Below are 14,327 nucleotides of genomic sequence, written 5' to 3' on the forward strand. Positions count from 1 at the left end.
GTGATGGGAAGCCATTTTCCTTTAAAAAAAAATTATTTACTTTTAATTGAAGAATAATTGCTTTACAGTATTGTGTTCATTTCTACCAAAGATCGACATGAATCAGCTGTAGGTGTATCCATGTCCCCTCCCACTTGAACATCCCTCTTGCTTCCCTCCCCTTTTCACTTCTCTAGGTTGTTACCAAGCCCTGATCTGAATTCCCTGAGTCATACTAAAGCCATTTTCTTAATGAAGGCTGACCTTAACCAAATGTTACCTAATATTCTCTTGCTAATGCTTTTGTAAATGAGGTAGTGCTCTTTAAAGAACCAAAGATACTAGTAGGGACCCATGGTTATATTTTCAAAATATTGATTCATTTACATCCACAGTTCAGTTGTTTGGCCTGATCTGAAAGTGACACTGTTGTACTCTTAGAAAAATCTTGTAATTAAGAGTGACACAGACTATTTTGGGTTCTGGAATATAGTGGTTTGTGTCATCTCTGAATTGCTTGTGCTCCTGAAGTGGCAAAACTGCTGTCAAAGGAGCATGGTGTTTCTTTCCTATGTTTATGAAAACAGCATTGATTCAGGGCTCTAGTTTTAAGATAACTTTGCAGGAAACATTGTTGACATTCCTTAATGATCTAACATATCACAAGACTTTTTTCCTCCCACTGGCTCTGTCACAGAGATGCAATATTGTCTTCCAGATTGCAATATTATTATAGTGAAAAGTGTTATTTGCTCAGTTGCGTCCCAACTCTTTGGGACTCCGTGGACTATAGCTCGTCAGGCTCCTCTGTCAAGGAGCCTTGGAATTCTCTAGGCAAGAGTACTGGCGTGGGTAGCCATTCTTTTCCTTCAACTGATCTTCTTGTCCCAGGTATTGAACCTGGGTCTCCTGCATTGCAGGCAGATTCTTTACTATCCGAGCCACCAAGAAAGCCCAATATTGTTATAGAATATTCTCTAATATTCAATGTAAATATCCTCCATCTAATTAATGTTTTAAGTAAATGTCATCATTTTAAACTGTCTTGAAAAGGAAAATTATGCTCTTAGACAAAATTTTCATCTTTCCATGGTCAATATTTAAAAGAGAGCAATTTATAGAATTCCTTGAAGTAGTCTAATTTTACCTTCTTTTACTAAACGTTATTAATGGCAGTAAAACTTTATAGCCTAATTGGAAATATTTCATCTAAAATACTCAGCTTATTTTACATGCTTATTTTCTCTCCCCTGCCTACACTGTAAGCCCCTTGAGAGCCATATCTATTTTTGTCACTGTATATATAGCATAATACAGTGCTTAGTACACAGCAGGTGTTCAATAAACATTCACCAGGTGAATGAGTGACTCAAGCTACCCATCTGCAACATTATTTGGAATTTATTATAAATTGAGCAGAGTGGGGAGCTTCAGCTTGCCTTATATTTGGTATAAGCAAAATAGTTTTGAGTCTTTTTTTTTTTAATTTTAAAGTTGTTTATAATGAGCAATATCCCTAGGTTCCTCTAAGTTATATCAGCACGGGGCCTGAGAAAGGCCAACAAACTGTTACTGAAATTTAACAGATAGTGTAGTCTTTTCAAGTCCTTGGTTTAACTTCTACCACTGGAATGTTCATCATGGCCTTCAAATCTATCTGACCCCATGAACACAATCACTGGCTGGTAATAATCATAGTGGTGAATAGTTCTCAACCTGGTATTTCCTCCAAGGACAGCTTCTTATTCTTCTCCTGTTTCTCCTTTTAAAAGCATCCACCAAACTATTTGCTAAAGAGCTAATAGAAATTGAGAAAAATAAATGAAACCTTTGGCTCAGTACTGGATAATTAAGGTTATCTCTTTCACAGCACGATTTCTGCTCAAATCAAGGAAAGCTGGGTTTTAATTTGTGTGTGCAACTATATTACAGGTAAAGATTTGATATCCATTAGGCTCTTTAAAGGAGAAGGAAATGGCAACCCACTCCAGTGTTCTTGCCTGGAGAATCCCAGGGACAGGGGAGCCTGCTGGGCTGCCATCTATGGGGTCGCACAGAGTCGGACACGACTGAAGCGACTTAGCAGCAGCAGCAGCAGCAGTTTTTTTAAATGCTGACTTTGATCTCTACAGAGACCTCACTGGATCTAAGGAAACGAATCTGGAAATTGTCATTAGGCCATACTCTGACCAACTTCAAAAATCCTAGCATAGGAGTTTTGTCAAGCCATAGCGAGCGTTTGATTCAAAACTTACTGTTCATTTGTTTTAATGTATCAAGAGCTTTCCTCAACACCTTTGGATAAGTAAACATCAGTTAATGAAGTCTAAGATTATGGAAAGCTTGCTGTGGGCAGCATTCCACATGCTTCCAGAGATGTTCAAGTTCAATTTGTAGGTTCTTTTAGCTTTTGAGTTTAATTTCAGGTGACTGATCCTAGAGTAGCTTCATGATTCTGTCTTTAGCCCAAGTTAGACTATAGATTTGCCTGCATTTTAAATATTGCTATATGACAAATTAGCACTTCTCTAAGGAATTTCATTTTAGAAATACAGAAAGGCACATGTCACCCTAATATCACTATTCTAAGTCTACTAGAAGCAGAAATCTGTCTCTCACCCTACTGTCACTCTTCTTAGCCAGCATTTCCTTGGTATTGATCCTTCTAGTCTCTCAGTAGTTTTATAGAGAAACGTATACACAATGGGAAAATGCTATATATTCTGCTTTAAACAAGGAGCTATAATGACATGACTACTTTAGTCCACAGTTGCCTTTTACAATAGTTGTCCCTTTAGGTGCTCAAATTGCAAATATCACTTCACTTACGTAAATTTTTATAAAACTTACTTGAGAATTCTTCTTTTAGGTTTTAGAATGAAAGTTATAAGATGTATTGCCCTTTTTTTTTTTTTTTAAGCCATCTTTAGGACACACTGTTTATTTGAAGTTTGAGGGTCACCAAGCATCTTAGCTTGGTAAGATGGGATAACCTTGAATCTGACATTTAAGATTGTTAGACCTTAACCTTTCAATTAAAAGGCTTTGTTTCCAAAAGATTAGCCACATAAGTAAATGAAAGAAACCGGCAGTGCTGAATCACTCAAAATGGCAAGTTCATGCAACTCTTCTACTACAAAGCTATCTGGCTCTTTGATGCCGTGGCTCCATACACAGACTTGTCACCACCTCGACCTCCGCACCATTGCTCAAAATCTACAAGTCTTCTCAGTGCCGTCTAGACAAAAGAGAGTTCTGTAAATCCACTCTAATCCAATCTGACTTTTCAACCTTTTTGTCATAATATAACCCAGCACGGGTCCAGTATTCTAGCCAAGATGGCATAAATATCCTTTTCTCATTGATATCACTTCCTCTTTCCCAAATGTCTTATCTGGCTAACATGCATTCCACCTATCAGAAGAGCTACAAAAATTCTCTCTTTTTGCCTGTATTGTTCTAAAACGAAGAAATTCAGAGCATGGATATTAGATGCACGTGACTTTCAGAGAGCTGATTGGCTTCTGTACTTCAGCATCCACGCTTGTCAAATAGAGATGGCAATACTTTCTTCTAGGACTAAATAAGAGATACATAGCATCACACTGGGCAAGTAATAAATATTCGATAAATTTAATGTTTAAAAGTATGGTATTCCTTCTGTGTTTCTAAAAGACATGTTAAAGCCATCCCAACCCTGAACTCCCAACCTGCTTTACTCTGCTGTCTTTTTCCAGACCACCTGTCAGCTTCTGAAGCCCACAGTCCATTTATGGGTTTCCTGTGCTAGAGTGTAAACCCCGTAAGTAAAAAGGAATGAATTTGAGTCAGTTCTAATGAAGTAGATGATCCTAGAACCTATTATACAGAGTGAAGTAAGTCAAAAAGAGAAAAACAAATATTGCATTATTAATGCATATACATAGAATCTAGAGAGATGGTACTGATGAACCCATTTGCAGGTCAGCAATGGAGGCTCAGACACAGAAAACAGACTTGTGTACACAGCAGCAAGAAGGAGAGGGTAGGAAGAATTGAGAGAACAGTGCTGAAACATATACATTATCATATGTAAGATAGATTGCCAGTGGGAATTTGCTGTATGACTCAGGGAGCTCAGCACAGTACTCTGACAATCTAGAAGGGTGGGATGGGATGGGAGGTGAGAGGGAGGTTCAAGAGGGAGGGGACAGATGTATACTTACGGCTGATTCATGTAGATGTATGGCAGAAACCAGCACAATAGTGTAAAGCAATTATCCTCCAATTAAAAATAAATAAATTTAATAAATAAACTCAATAAGGGAATAGATCTTTATTTCACTCACTGATGTATCTCAAGTGCTAGAAGAGTGCCTGGCATATAGTAGGGATGTAGATTTATTACTTGAATTAACTTGTTGGCACTAATCACTGGCATTCGGGGGTTAACTTTGTTTCCAGGCTCTAAATTGTAATGGTTTTGAGCAGGTATCAATCACTAAACCCTTATGCTCTCAACAATAGCAAAAAAAAAAAAAGAAGAAGCTGCTTGTATTTGAAGGCCTTTTGAATTTTCTAGTAGCACGGCTTCAGAGCAAAATCTAGGGTAGCCAATGATTTACCATCTGCAGAGTCACTCTGAGTAAGCACAATGCTCTTAAGAGTCAACAGGGGTGGCATTTGACTCCCAAGAGAATTTCTTAGTTAAAGATGAAAATGTAGCATGAAATTTCAGTTAGAGAGCCTCAACTCTGGAGAGAATGACCAGGTATTTTACTCACATCCTACTTGTGATGAAAGTGAAAGTCACTCAGTTGTTTCCAACGCTTTGCAACCGCATGAACTATACAGTCCATGGAATTCTCCAGGCCGGGAGAATACTGGAGTGGGTAGCCTTTCCCTTCTCCAGGGGAATCTTCCCAACCCAGGGCTTGAACCAGGGTCTCCCACATTGCAGGTGGATTCTTTACCAACTGAGCTGACAATTAATCTTAAAAGTAAAACTTTGCTTATCTTAGAGAGACTAAGAAAGCATGTTATTGTTGTTCTTCTCAGTGTTTTCTTTGGTGAAACTCATTGTCTACATGCTTCTATACATTCTGGTCTTTAAAGAGATTACAACTATATTACAAACTAATATATATATAATAGATAAACAACAAGGTCATACTATAGAGCACAGGGAACTATATTCAATATCCTGTAATTATCCATAATGGAAAAGAAAAAAGATTAAAACTATAAATATATTTTTAATTTCAAGTTTTACTGCAGTAGAAGACATCATTGGATTATAGAAAAGCTTGATCATTGCTTTTTTTAAAAGAACTTGTCTTAACCTCCTTGTGTACAATATTGAGTCTTTTTAATAAAGATTGGATTAGGAACTTAATAGTGGCTTTCAAAGACTTGTCTTTGCACAGGGCTATAGAGTTCGGCTAAGGAAACAAATGATCTAATTGCATTCTCTCATGCTAAAAATGCCTACGTAATGAGACTAGAAAATAGCAGATGCCACTGTGGAGTGACTCTAAAGCTTCAAGGACCAACTAAAGTTCCTTTTATTTAATGACCATGTATAATAAGGATCATAAAGAGAAGCCACAAATGGAGTCCCTTTCTAATCACTTATATCCATTCATGTTTTCCTTAAGTGGTGTTGGTGGTTTAGTAGCTAAGTCATGTCCGACTCTTGCAATCCCACAGACTCTAGCCTGCCAAGCTCCTCTGTCCATGGAATTCTCCAGGCAAGAATACTGGAGTGGGTTGCCATTTCCTTCTCCATTTCCTTAAGTGTTTAAATGTCAATTGCCTAGCAGACACAATTTTGCAACAGGTCATTAATGGTTCAGATAACAGATGAGATTGCTCTAAATGCTAATGAAACCACTTGCTCAGTGAATCATTGATGCTGACGGTGAAGACTAATCAGAACTTTTTGGAGTTGAATATAAATATGATATCTTATAATGGGTCAGAAGGTTTCAGTGAAAGCCCAGCAAAGAGGCTGGTGATAAGGAACCACGTCCACTGGCTCCTCTCTCCATAGGATTCTCTAGGCAAGAATATTGGAGTGGGTTACCATGCCCTCCTGCAGGGAATCTTCCTGACCCAGGGATCAAAGCCACATCTCTCACATCTCCTGCATTGGCAGGTGGGTTCTTACCACTAGCACCACCTGGGAAGCCCTACTAGCTCTAGTCTACCAGCGCATCTCATGCTAAATCTATATAGCTGTGTGGCACACCCACGATTTGTCATCTTAAGAAGGCAATGAAAACCAACAAGGATGGTGTACACGCAACAGGCCTGGGAGCAGGGAGGATTCCCATCTCATCAGCTTATTCTGGGAAAGTCTTCCCATAGTAAATTAAATTTTTGACCAATTATTTGCCTTAAAGTCAAGGCTTGACCATGAGGTGATACCTGGTAACCATGAATGCTAGGCAGATTATAAATGATAACTTAATGCAAAGGACAAATATTCAACACAGTTTCTTTTTTAAAAAATTTTATTGAAATATACTTGATTTACAATGTTGTGTTAATTTCTTAAAATTTGTAGTCAAAGCTCTGAGAACTAGAAAATAGATACAGTTCACAGGCTTTTAGCACAACTGTTAGACAATAGAGTACTCCCACTATTAACCTGTCAAATTCATCTAATTGAAAAGGAGTAGAGGGTTACCCAGTGTTAGATTCACACTATCTTAAGCTGCAGGTGAATAACACATTTTAACAGACACAGAGACAGATCTAATAAATGTCTTTATAGTCCAGAAAGCCAGAAAAATTATATAGATTGTCCTGCTGCTACTGCTACTGCTACTGCTAAGTCGTGTCCGACTCTGTGTGACCCCATAGACTGTAGCCCACCAGGCTCCCCTGGCCCTGGGATTCTCCAGGCAAGATCACTGGAGTGGGTTTCCATTGCCTTCTCCAGTGCATGAAAGTGAAAAATAAAAGTGAAGTCACTCAGTTGTGTCCGACTCCTAGTGACCCCATGGACTGCAGCCTACCAAGCTCCTCCATCCACGGGATTTTCCAGGCAAGAGTACTGGAATGGGGTGCCATTGCCTTCTCCGTAGATTGTCCTAGTATATAAATTTATCATTTCAAATATGTTAAGCTCATTGGGAAATAGCGATTCTTTTGCTTGTATACGAATTGATGGTTTATTTAGTTAATGCATTTATTGTCTTTTTAAATTTTTTAAAGTAATGTATTTATTTTTTACTGTTCTGTGTCTTCATTGCTCCAAGGGCTTTTGCTAGTTGTGGCAAATGAGGGCTACTCTCTAGTTGTGGTGTCCAGGCTTCCCTTGTTGCAGAGCACAGGCTCTCGGAACTTGGGCTTCAGAAGTTGCAGGTCCCTGGCTCTAGAGCGTAGGCTCAGTAGTTGTGGCACGTGGTGCCACCGTGGCTCAGTGGTTGCCCCACAGCATGTGGGATCTTCCTGGATCAGGGATCTAACCTGTGTCTCCTGCACTAGCAGGCAGATTCTTTACCACTGAGCCACCAGAGAAGGTCCATTAGATACCCAAACTATGCTGTTTAATCAGGCTAATAGTATAGGTTTATAGGAAACAACATACTGCATTGAATATTACTTCATGTAAATATAAAGTTAAGACACTGATTACTTCTTCAATCTTTCAGATAAATATCTAGATCAACAGTAAAAAACAATCATGTTGGAACTGGACAAGAAAAATATCATTGGTTAATGCCACCTCAGGAACTTATCTTTTGAAAAAGAGAAAATAGTAAATGAAATATTCAAGACTTGAGCTTTTGAAAATACGTATAATGACATAACCAGGACAATTTTCTTAAGTACCCGTTTTTTTAATGCAGCTGGCACAAATTTGCCACTCCTTCCCCACTCACCGAGCTCTGGGATGATTTTAATATTAGAAGAGATGACTTAAGAAAACAATCCAGCGGACTATATGTGTTAAAAAGTCTTCAAAGTCACTCTTTAAATCCCAGAGTAAACTTTTTGAAATCTGGACAGATAAAGATGATACTTGAGATCTTTCCTTGTATTCCTTGATGGTTACAACCCAGAAAGAAAACTAGTAACCTGTATCTTCATTTTCTAACAACTCTTAACTTAGTTCACTGAAATACCACCTCCATTTTAACTTAATTTGCAGAAGTCACTTAAATGATTGCCAAACATGGAATAGAAATTGAATTCCTGAAAACTTCTTTAGATTATTAACATATAATGTTTGGAATATATAGGAGTGGCTTTTACCTAAAGGCTTTAGTAGGTACAAGTATCCATGAATTATTCTTCCCAACGTGCATATTATACATCAGGATTGCTAAGGTAGATGCCTAGAAATGTTTGGGGAAGGGAGGACCAATTAATGGTGACGATTTACCTAGTAGTAACAGGTTTTATTTGGCTGCTTTCACATGGATTTATGTATAGAATTCATGAAACAAAGTGTCTCACCTACTTAGACTTTAGAAGTGAAAGTCTGATATTAAGTGGTAGATTTTTTTCTTGTAATTGGAACTTCCTGTGTTCATCTATCTCTGTAGTGAATGAACCATATACACATATTTTGATACTTGGAACACTTTATTACAAACACTGTTCAATGTAGTTGCTTCAACTGCACAACAATTAAAATCCCCAAACTGTTTCGTTTAGCATGAGTTAGTGTGCTGCTGTTTAGAATTTTCCCACCCCTTGGTTTAAAAATGCATTGATTTATCCCCATATACTTATTTGGTCCAATACCATTTCCCAAAAGATGAGGGAATGATGATGGAGTGTGAACCTTCGTTCAAGGATGCCTGTGCATTTCCACTACTTCCTCCATTCTCGCTCTGCAGTAACTTCTTAGAATATCTTTGTGCTCACAAGTTCAAAGCAGGTGGTCTAGCTATTTCAGACCATTTTTAGAACCTGTCACCTAAATTTTCAACACTTGGGTAATATTAATATATCATTGCAAGAAGCAAGAAAGCAGGTTGGTAGATTCACCTTTCTGCTTATCTAACAGAACCTGCAATTACCTAGGGATTTCTTATCTGTTAACTTATCTAATTTGGCCAGTAACCAAGAAGTAAGCAAATGAGTGCAAATGCATATTTCTTCCAGATGAGTTCCCCTGACCTTTTAGATTTCATTCTGGTGACTTCCTAACCTTCAGCAAGGTAGATCACTGATGTTGGGAGAGGAGAAGGCTGGTTATCAGGTTGCTGTTTTTCTGTCAACCAGAAACTCAGCAAATATTAATAGATAGAAAATTCCTTTTTATTTTTAAATGACTCATTTTTCCTTTATCTTATTTAAAACAGCCAGATCTTCCTAAAGGAAATCAGCTAAATCATGAAGCACCACCCTTAGAGTGATAACTAATCTATCAAGTACACAGGTAATAGTTAACAGTAAGCTAACTTACTGAATCACTGTGCTGTACACCGGATACTAACACCACATTGTAAATCAACTACATTACAATAAATAAAACAATGTAAAAAGTAGTGCATACATATATGCATCAAATGATATGTAGTAGAATGTTCATAGAAGCACAGTTCATAACAGCTCCAAATTGGATAAAATTTATGGTATATTCATATAATGAGATATGTGGTAATGATAAGGAACAAGATCCACATAGCTGGAACTTCATAAATATTATGTTGAGTAAAATAAAGCAGATGCAGAAGCAAAAAAAAAAGTAAATAAAATACAGGTGCTTCTAAATAATGTATTTTTTCTTGAATTCTTCTAACATTCAAAATGACTCCTCTAACTTTCAAGGTGACTGTTGTAATGGCACTCAAGTAGAAAGTGGGACCTGTTTAACAATTAGATTTATGTGTACAAGCATCATAGGTGAAATCATAGAGGGGCTCAAATGTATAAACCAGGTATCCTGAAGTCCATGTGCTGGGCTGACTTCATTCAGGATTACTTCATTTGGGAACGAGAAAGCACAACTTGATGCTGTGTGTTCTAGGAAACAAACTGCTAAGTTTCATCTGTATGATTTATTTAAAAGCTAGCTTGAAATTAGGAAGAGGGATGAGTTTTGTTAAATGAACTTGGGAAGGATAGATATGAGAGCAATGAAGTATTTACTGGTCAATTGGGAAAAGTATATGTAGATATGAGGGAAGACTGTTGAAGAAGGTGTGAACAGTGTTAGTGTGTCAGCTTAGAAATCAAATGCACAACAGTCCTTTTCCCTTGTTCTGATTTATTAGTGTTTTGACTACATTTTCTTGCAAGGAACAAGCATAATATCCACTGTGCATTTAGGTGCCAAATTCAAAGTAAAAATCATATGTTTCTGTGATTTTGTATCAGCTCCATCATGCTTCTCAAATTACTGCCCCAAAGGCCCTGCAATAGAAGAATTTCAGAGGCTTCCATGTTAGTAGTTTGGTCCTTAAAGAAAAAAAAAAAAAAGAAAAACCTTAAAAATATTTCATAGATTGTTTATTCTCTATTCTAAAGAGAGTATTCTACTCTCTTCTTTTGCCTTTAGGATGGGAGGAAAGCAGAATGAAATATAGTATCCTTTACTATCTAATAGTATGAAGTAGAGTTCTTCTGAATTCAGATTTTAAAACCACAGCTCAGTGTCCCCAGCCTTATAACAGCACCCAGGGTGAGCTACTGTGCTACCACGACACCGTGATGACTTTTGTTCCTGAAGCAAGTGCGCTGGTGACTGAGTCAGGGGCTGCTGTCTCTGGTCCCGCCAGGCTGTCCCAGGGTCAGGGGAGAAGTGCTCTGCAGGGCTCTGTCATGTCCCCACAGGCCCTCAAGTCACACAGCTCTTTCAGTGTGCTCATACGTACCACCCACCAGCCAGGGTATTGTGTGTTCAAAAGTCTATTCAGTCATAACGCTATGGACTGTAGCCCGCAGGATTCTCCAGGCAAGAATCCTGGAGTGCATTGCCATGCCCTCCTCCAGGGTATCTCCCCGACCCAGGAAGATCTCTTATGTCTCCCTCATTGGGAGGTGGGTTCTTTACCACTAGCGCCACCTGAACCAGGGTACTGAAGCCTGCCCAAAGTGCCAGCATGTCTACTTGACTGGGTTAGCTAGGGACCCTGACATTTGAGCCCGGTCTTTCCTGAAGGGTGGGGTGGGGGAGAGGGGGCGTTGCACTGGGTCTTCGTTGCTGTGCTTTCTCTAGTTGTAGAGAGCACGGGCTACTCTTCACTGTGGTGCACAGGCTTCTCATTGTGGTGGCTTCCTTTGTTGCGGCGCACAGCCTCTAGGCATGAAGGCTATCTGTTCCTCAAACATAAGGAGTTTTCCCTCCCCTTCCTCCCATAACTCCCCCCACATTCCCACTCCATGTTAGACCACTTCAATCCACTGGCCGTTTCCCAGATATGTCTTACCTTGATAAACAAATTTACCTACTGAGTTGCCAGCTACCTCTGAGCCTAAAGCCCAAGCTGTATGGAGAAGGGTAACCTTTGTTTCCAAGCCCCTCCTACCCCCTCAAAAGACATAATTTCCTTTCCTCCAGAACAATGGATTCCTAAGTGGTGCTAGTGGTAAAGAACCCACCTCCCAATGCAGGAGACATAAGAGATCTTCCTGGGTCAGGGAGACCCCCTGGAAGAGGGCATGGCAATCCACTCCAGTATTATTGCCTGGAGAATCCCTTTCCTTAGAATTAATGAGAATCACTCATGGCTGCTTCCATAGATGATTCATTATCTAATAGAGAAGCAGCCAATAAGGTGGTTCAAGATGGTGCTTAATCAACCATCTATGAACTTGACTCAAGGATGCAGTCATTACCTCTCTTCGCCACATAGCTCCTGAGGCATGAGTAAAAGGAGATGTTAACATTGAGACAGGCATACTCTGTAAGGTCAATTAATCCAATCCTAAGCATCATGTATCCGTATTCACAAAAACTCTACACGGTCCATACACCACAGAGATATTCCAACAGTACCTTCTTTCCTAGAGTTTGACTAAGTGTAAGGAGAGATTCTAGAGTCAGTTTGCTGTGTCTTTGTTTGCACAAGCATATTAACTTGTGCCCAGCTTGCACAAGTTACTCAGTGAATCTACACATTCTACCTTTTCTAATCCTAGTAAAGTCTTCAAAATAAGTCTTTGCACTGAACAACTAAGTAATGTGATTGTAAAATTGATCATCTACAATACTTCAGTTCACCTTGTGAGTAAGTTTTAGACATTTTTAGTGAATTGGTTGCATTGCACAGTCTAGGGAATAGGCCTTCACTCAGATAATAACATCTCAGATATTACATATCTGTTATTATTCAGATAATAACATTAAGCCTATTTCGGGGGCTTCCCAGATGGCACTTTTGGTAAAGAACCCACCTGCCAATACAGGAGACATAAGAGACTCAGGTTCAACCCCTGGGTTGGGAAGATCCCCTGGAGGAGGGCACAGCAACAGCTCCAGTATTCTTGCCTAGAGAATCCTGTGGACAGAGGAGCCTGGAGGGCTACAGTCCTTGGGGTCACAAAGAGTCAGACACGACTGAAGTGACACATGCAAGCCTATTTTTAAAGTCTTAATCTCTCCTAAACACTTTTATTATGATGACTGTTCTTTAGGCTCTGTTAGGAAATACTCCTAATAAAAACTTGTTTTAAAAACAAAATGGGTGGAGGTGGGTACAAAATTGAGAGGTCACAATGAGTCAAGAATATTGGAAGTTGCCATCTGAAGAACTCAAACTTCCTATCAGGCTTTAGAAAAAATAACTAAAAGGCCAAGTACTGAGTAGCAGAGAATGTACTGAAATAATGTGAATTCTTTGATCTGTGAGTTGCATCTCAAGCCTAGCCAAATACTTTCTTCCAAGTAACCAAATTAGCATTTGTGAGCTAGTTTGACCAGGTAGGACTCCAGCTACCCAGCAAGAGGATCTAGTGATACCCTATCATTAGACCCCATAAACTCCTTTTTATGTTTTGGTTCAGAAAACATCTATTCAAGCTATTCTGCTAACTTATCTTTCTGTTCTTTGGTATACCTATTATTTAATTCTTGGTTCAGTCTCAATATAATGGGCCTTGTATGGACTTATTAAAAATAGTTTGTTGTTGTGTTTTGTTTTTTTTTAAGACTCATACATTCTAAAAATAGGACACTCTGGTCTCATTTTAGGATCTAGATTTTTCCTGGTACCAACTCTTATCTACAACCAGCTGTTTAACAGTTAGACAAGTTACATATTCTTTCTTGCCCTCGGTTTCTTAATCCTTATAATAAAAGAGTATGATGAAATTATTCCCTAGGTTTCTTGCAGTTCAGTAGTCTAACCCACTTGGTATTTATTTCTTTAAGGCAACAAAGGATTGTGGAAGTTAGACTTATACCTCAAACTTGTCAGTGCATTAGAATCATCTGCGAATCTTTAAAATATATTGGTGCTCACATCTCTTTCCTCATAGATTCCAGCTTAATGGATCTGGGTGTGTCACGGACTTGGACATCTTAAGACCTCCTCATAAAAGTTTCCCAGGGGATGTGAGGTAGACCTTTTACCCTGCCAGTGGTGATAATGGAGGCCTAGATTTGACTCGGAATTCATTAGAACAGGCCTCTCTGGGTAACTTAGTGTAGTTTTTATTCCCATAGTCCTATTCCTGTCAGAGGCGTGTATGTTAGTCGCTCAGTCATGTCTGACTCTTGTGACCCCATGGACTGTAATTCACCAGGCTCCTCTGCCCATGGGATTCTCCAAGCAAGAATACTAGAGTGAATACAGTTCTCTTCTCCAGGGGATCTTCCCAACCTAGGGATTGAACCCGGGGCTCCTGCATTTCAGGCAAATTCTTTACCATCAAGCCACCAGGGAAGCCCATTCCTGTCAGAACCTACCTTCTACAGTCACAAAGCCAGAGTTGGACAGGAGGTGGTTCTAACAGTGTTTCTACTTACTAGCTATTTACTTATCGGTCCCACTTGTTCTAAAATCATTTAAACACTTGGTGTGGAAAAGCAATGTCAACTATAATATAAGACTGCATACCTGACACATAGTCCATGGCTTGCTACAGTCCATGGGGTTGCAGAGAGTTGGACATGACTGAGTGACTGAACTGAACTGTCCATGAAACCTAGATATGATTTAATCATAGTTGCCACTTATTGAGAGCTTTCTGTATTCAAGGCACTGAGGTCTCTACATCAGTTATTATTGATTTCTTATAACCACACTATAAATTATATTCCCATTTTACAGGTGAAGAAATGAATATTAGACAGATTAACTCAAGCCGCAGAGCTAGAAAGTAGTGAAAATGTGAAAGACTTCTTAGCCTGAACTCTGACCTGCTACACTATCTGGCCTCTTTCCCAAATTAACTGTCTGGGG

At 39.0% G+C, this 14,327-nt stretch overlaps 1 protein-coding gene across 10 annotated transcripts in view; it reads left to right on the forward strand.

Moving 5' to 3' along the window:
* Positions 1–14,327, forward strand: part of DAB2 (DAB adaptor protein 2) — a 57,130-nt gene that overhangs the window by 12,907 nt on the left and 29,896 nt on the right. For 3 of the 10 annotated variants that reach the window (XM_042233834.2, XM_060400470.1, XM_060400472.1), the window contains exon 2: positions 9,282–9,358. The exons of the other annotated variants lie outside the window; for them this stretch is intronic. The gene's annotated coding sequence lies outside the window, so the exon portion shown is untranslated. The remainder of the gene's footprint in view (positions 1–9,281; positions 9,359–14,327) is intronic. 10 annotated transcript variants of the gene reach the window in all.

The sequence above is a fragment of the Ovis aries genome, chromosome 16 (assembly GCF_016772045.2).
Source record: "Ovis aries strain OAR_USU_Benz2616 breed Rambouillet chromosome 16, ARS-UI_Ramb_v3.0, whole genome shotgun sequence".
Classification (NCBI taxonomy): Eukaryota; Metazoa; Chordata; class Mammalia; order Artiodactyla; family Bovidae; genus Ovis; species Ovis aries.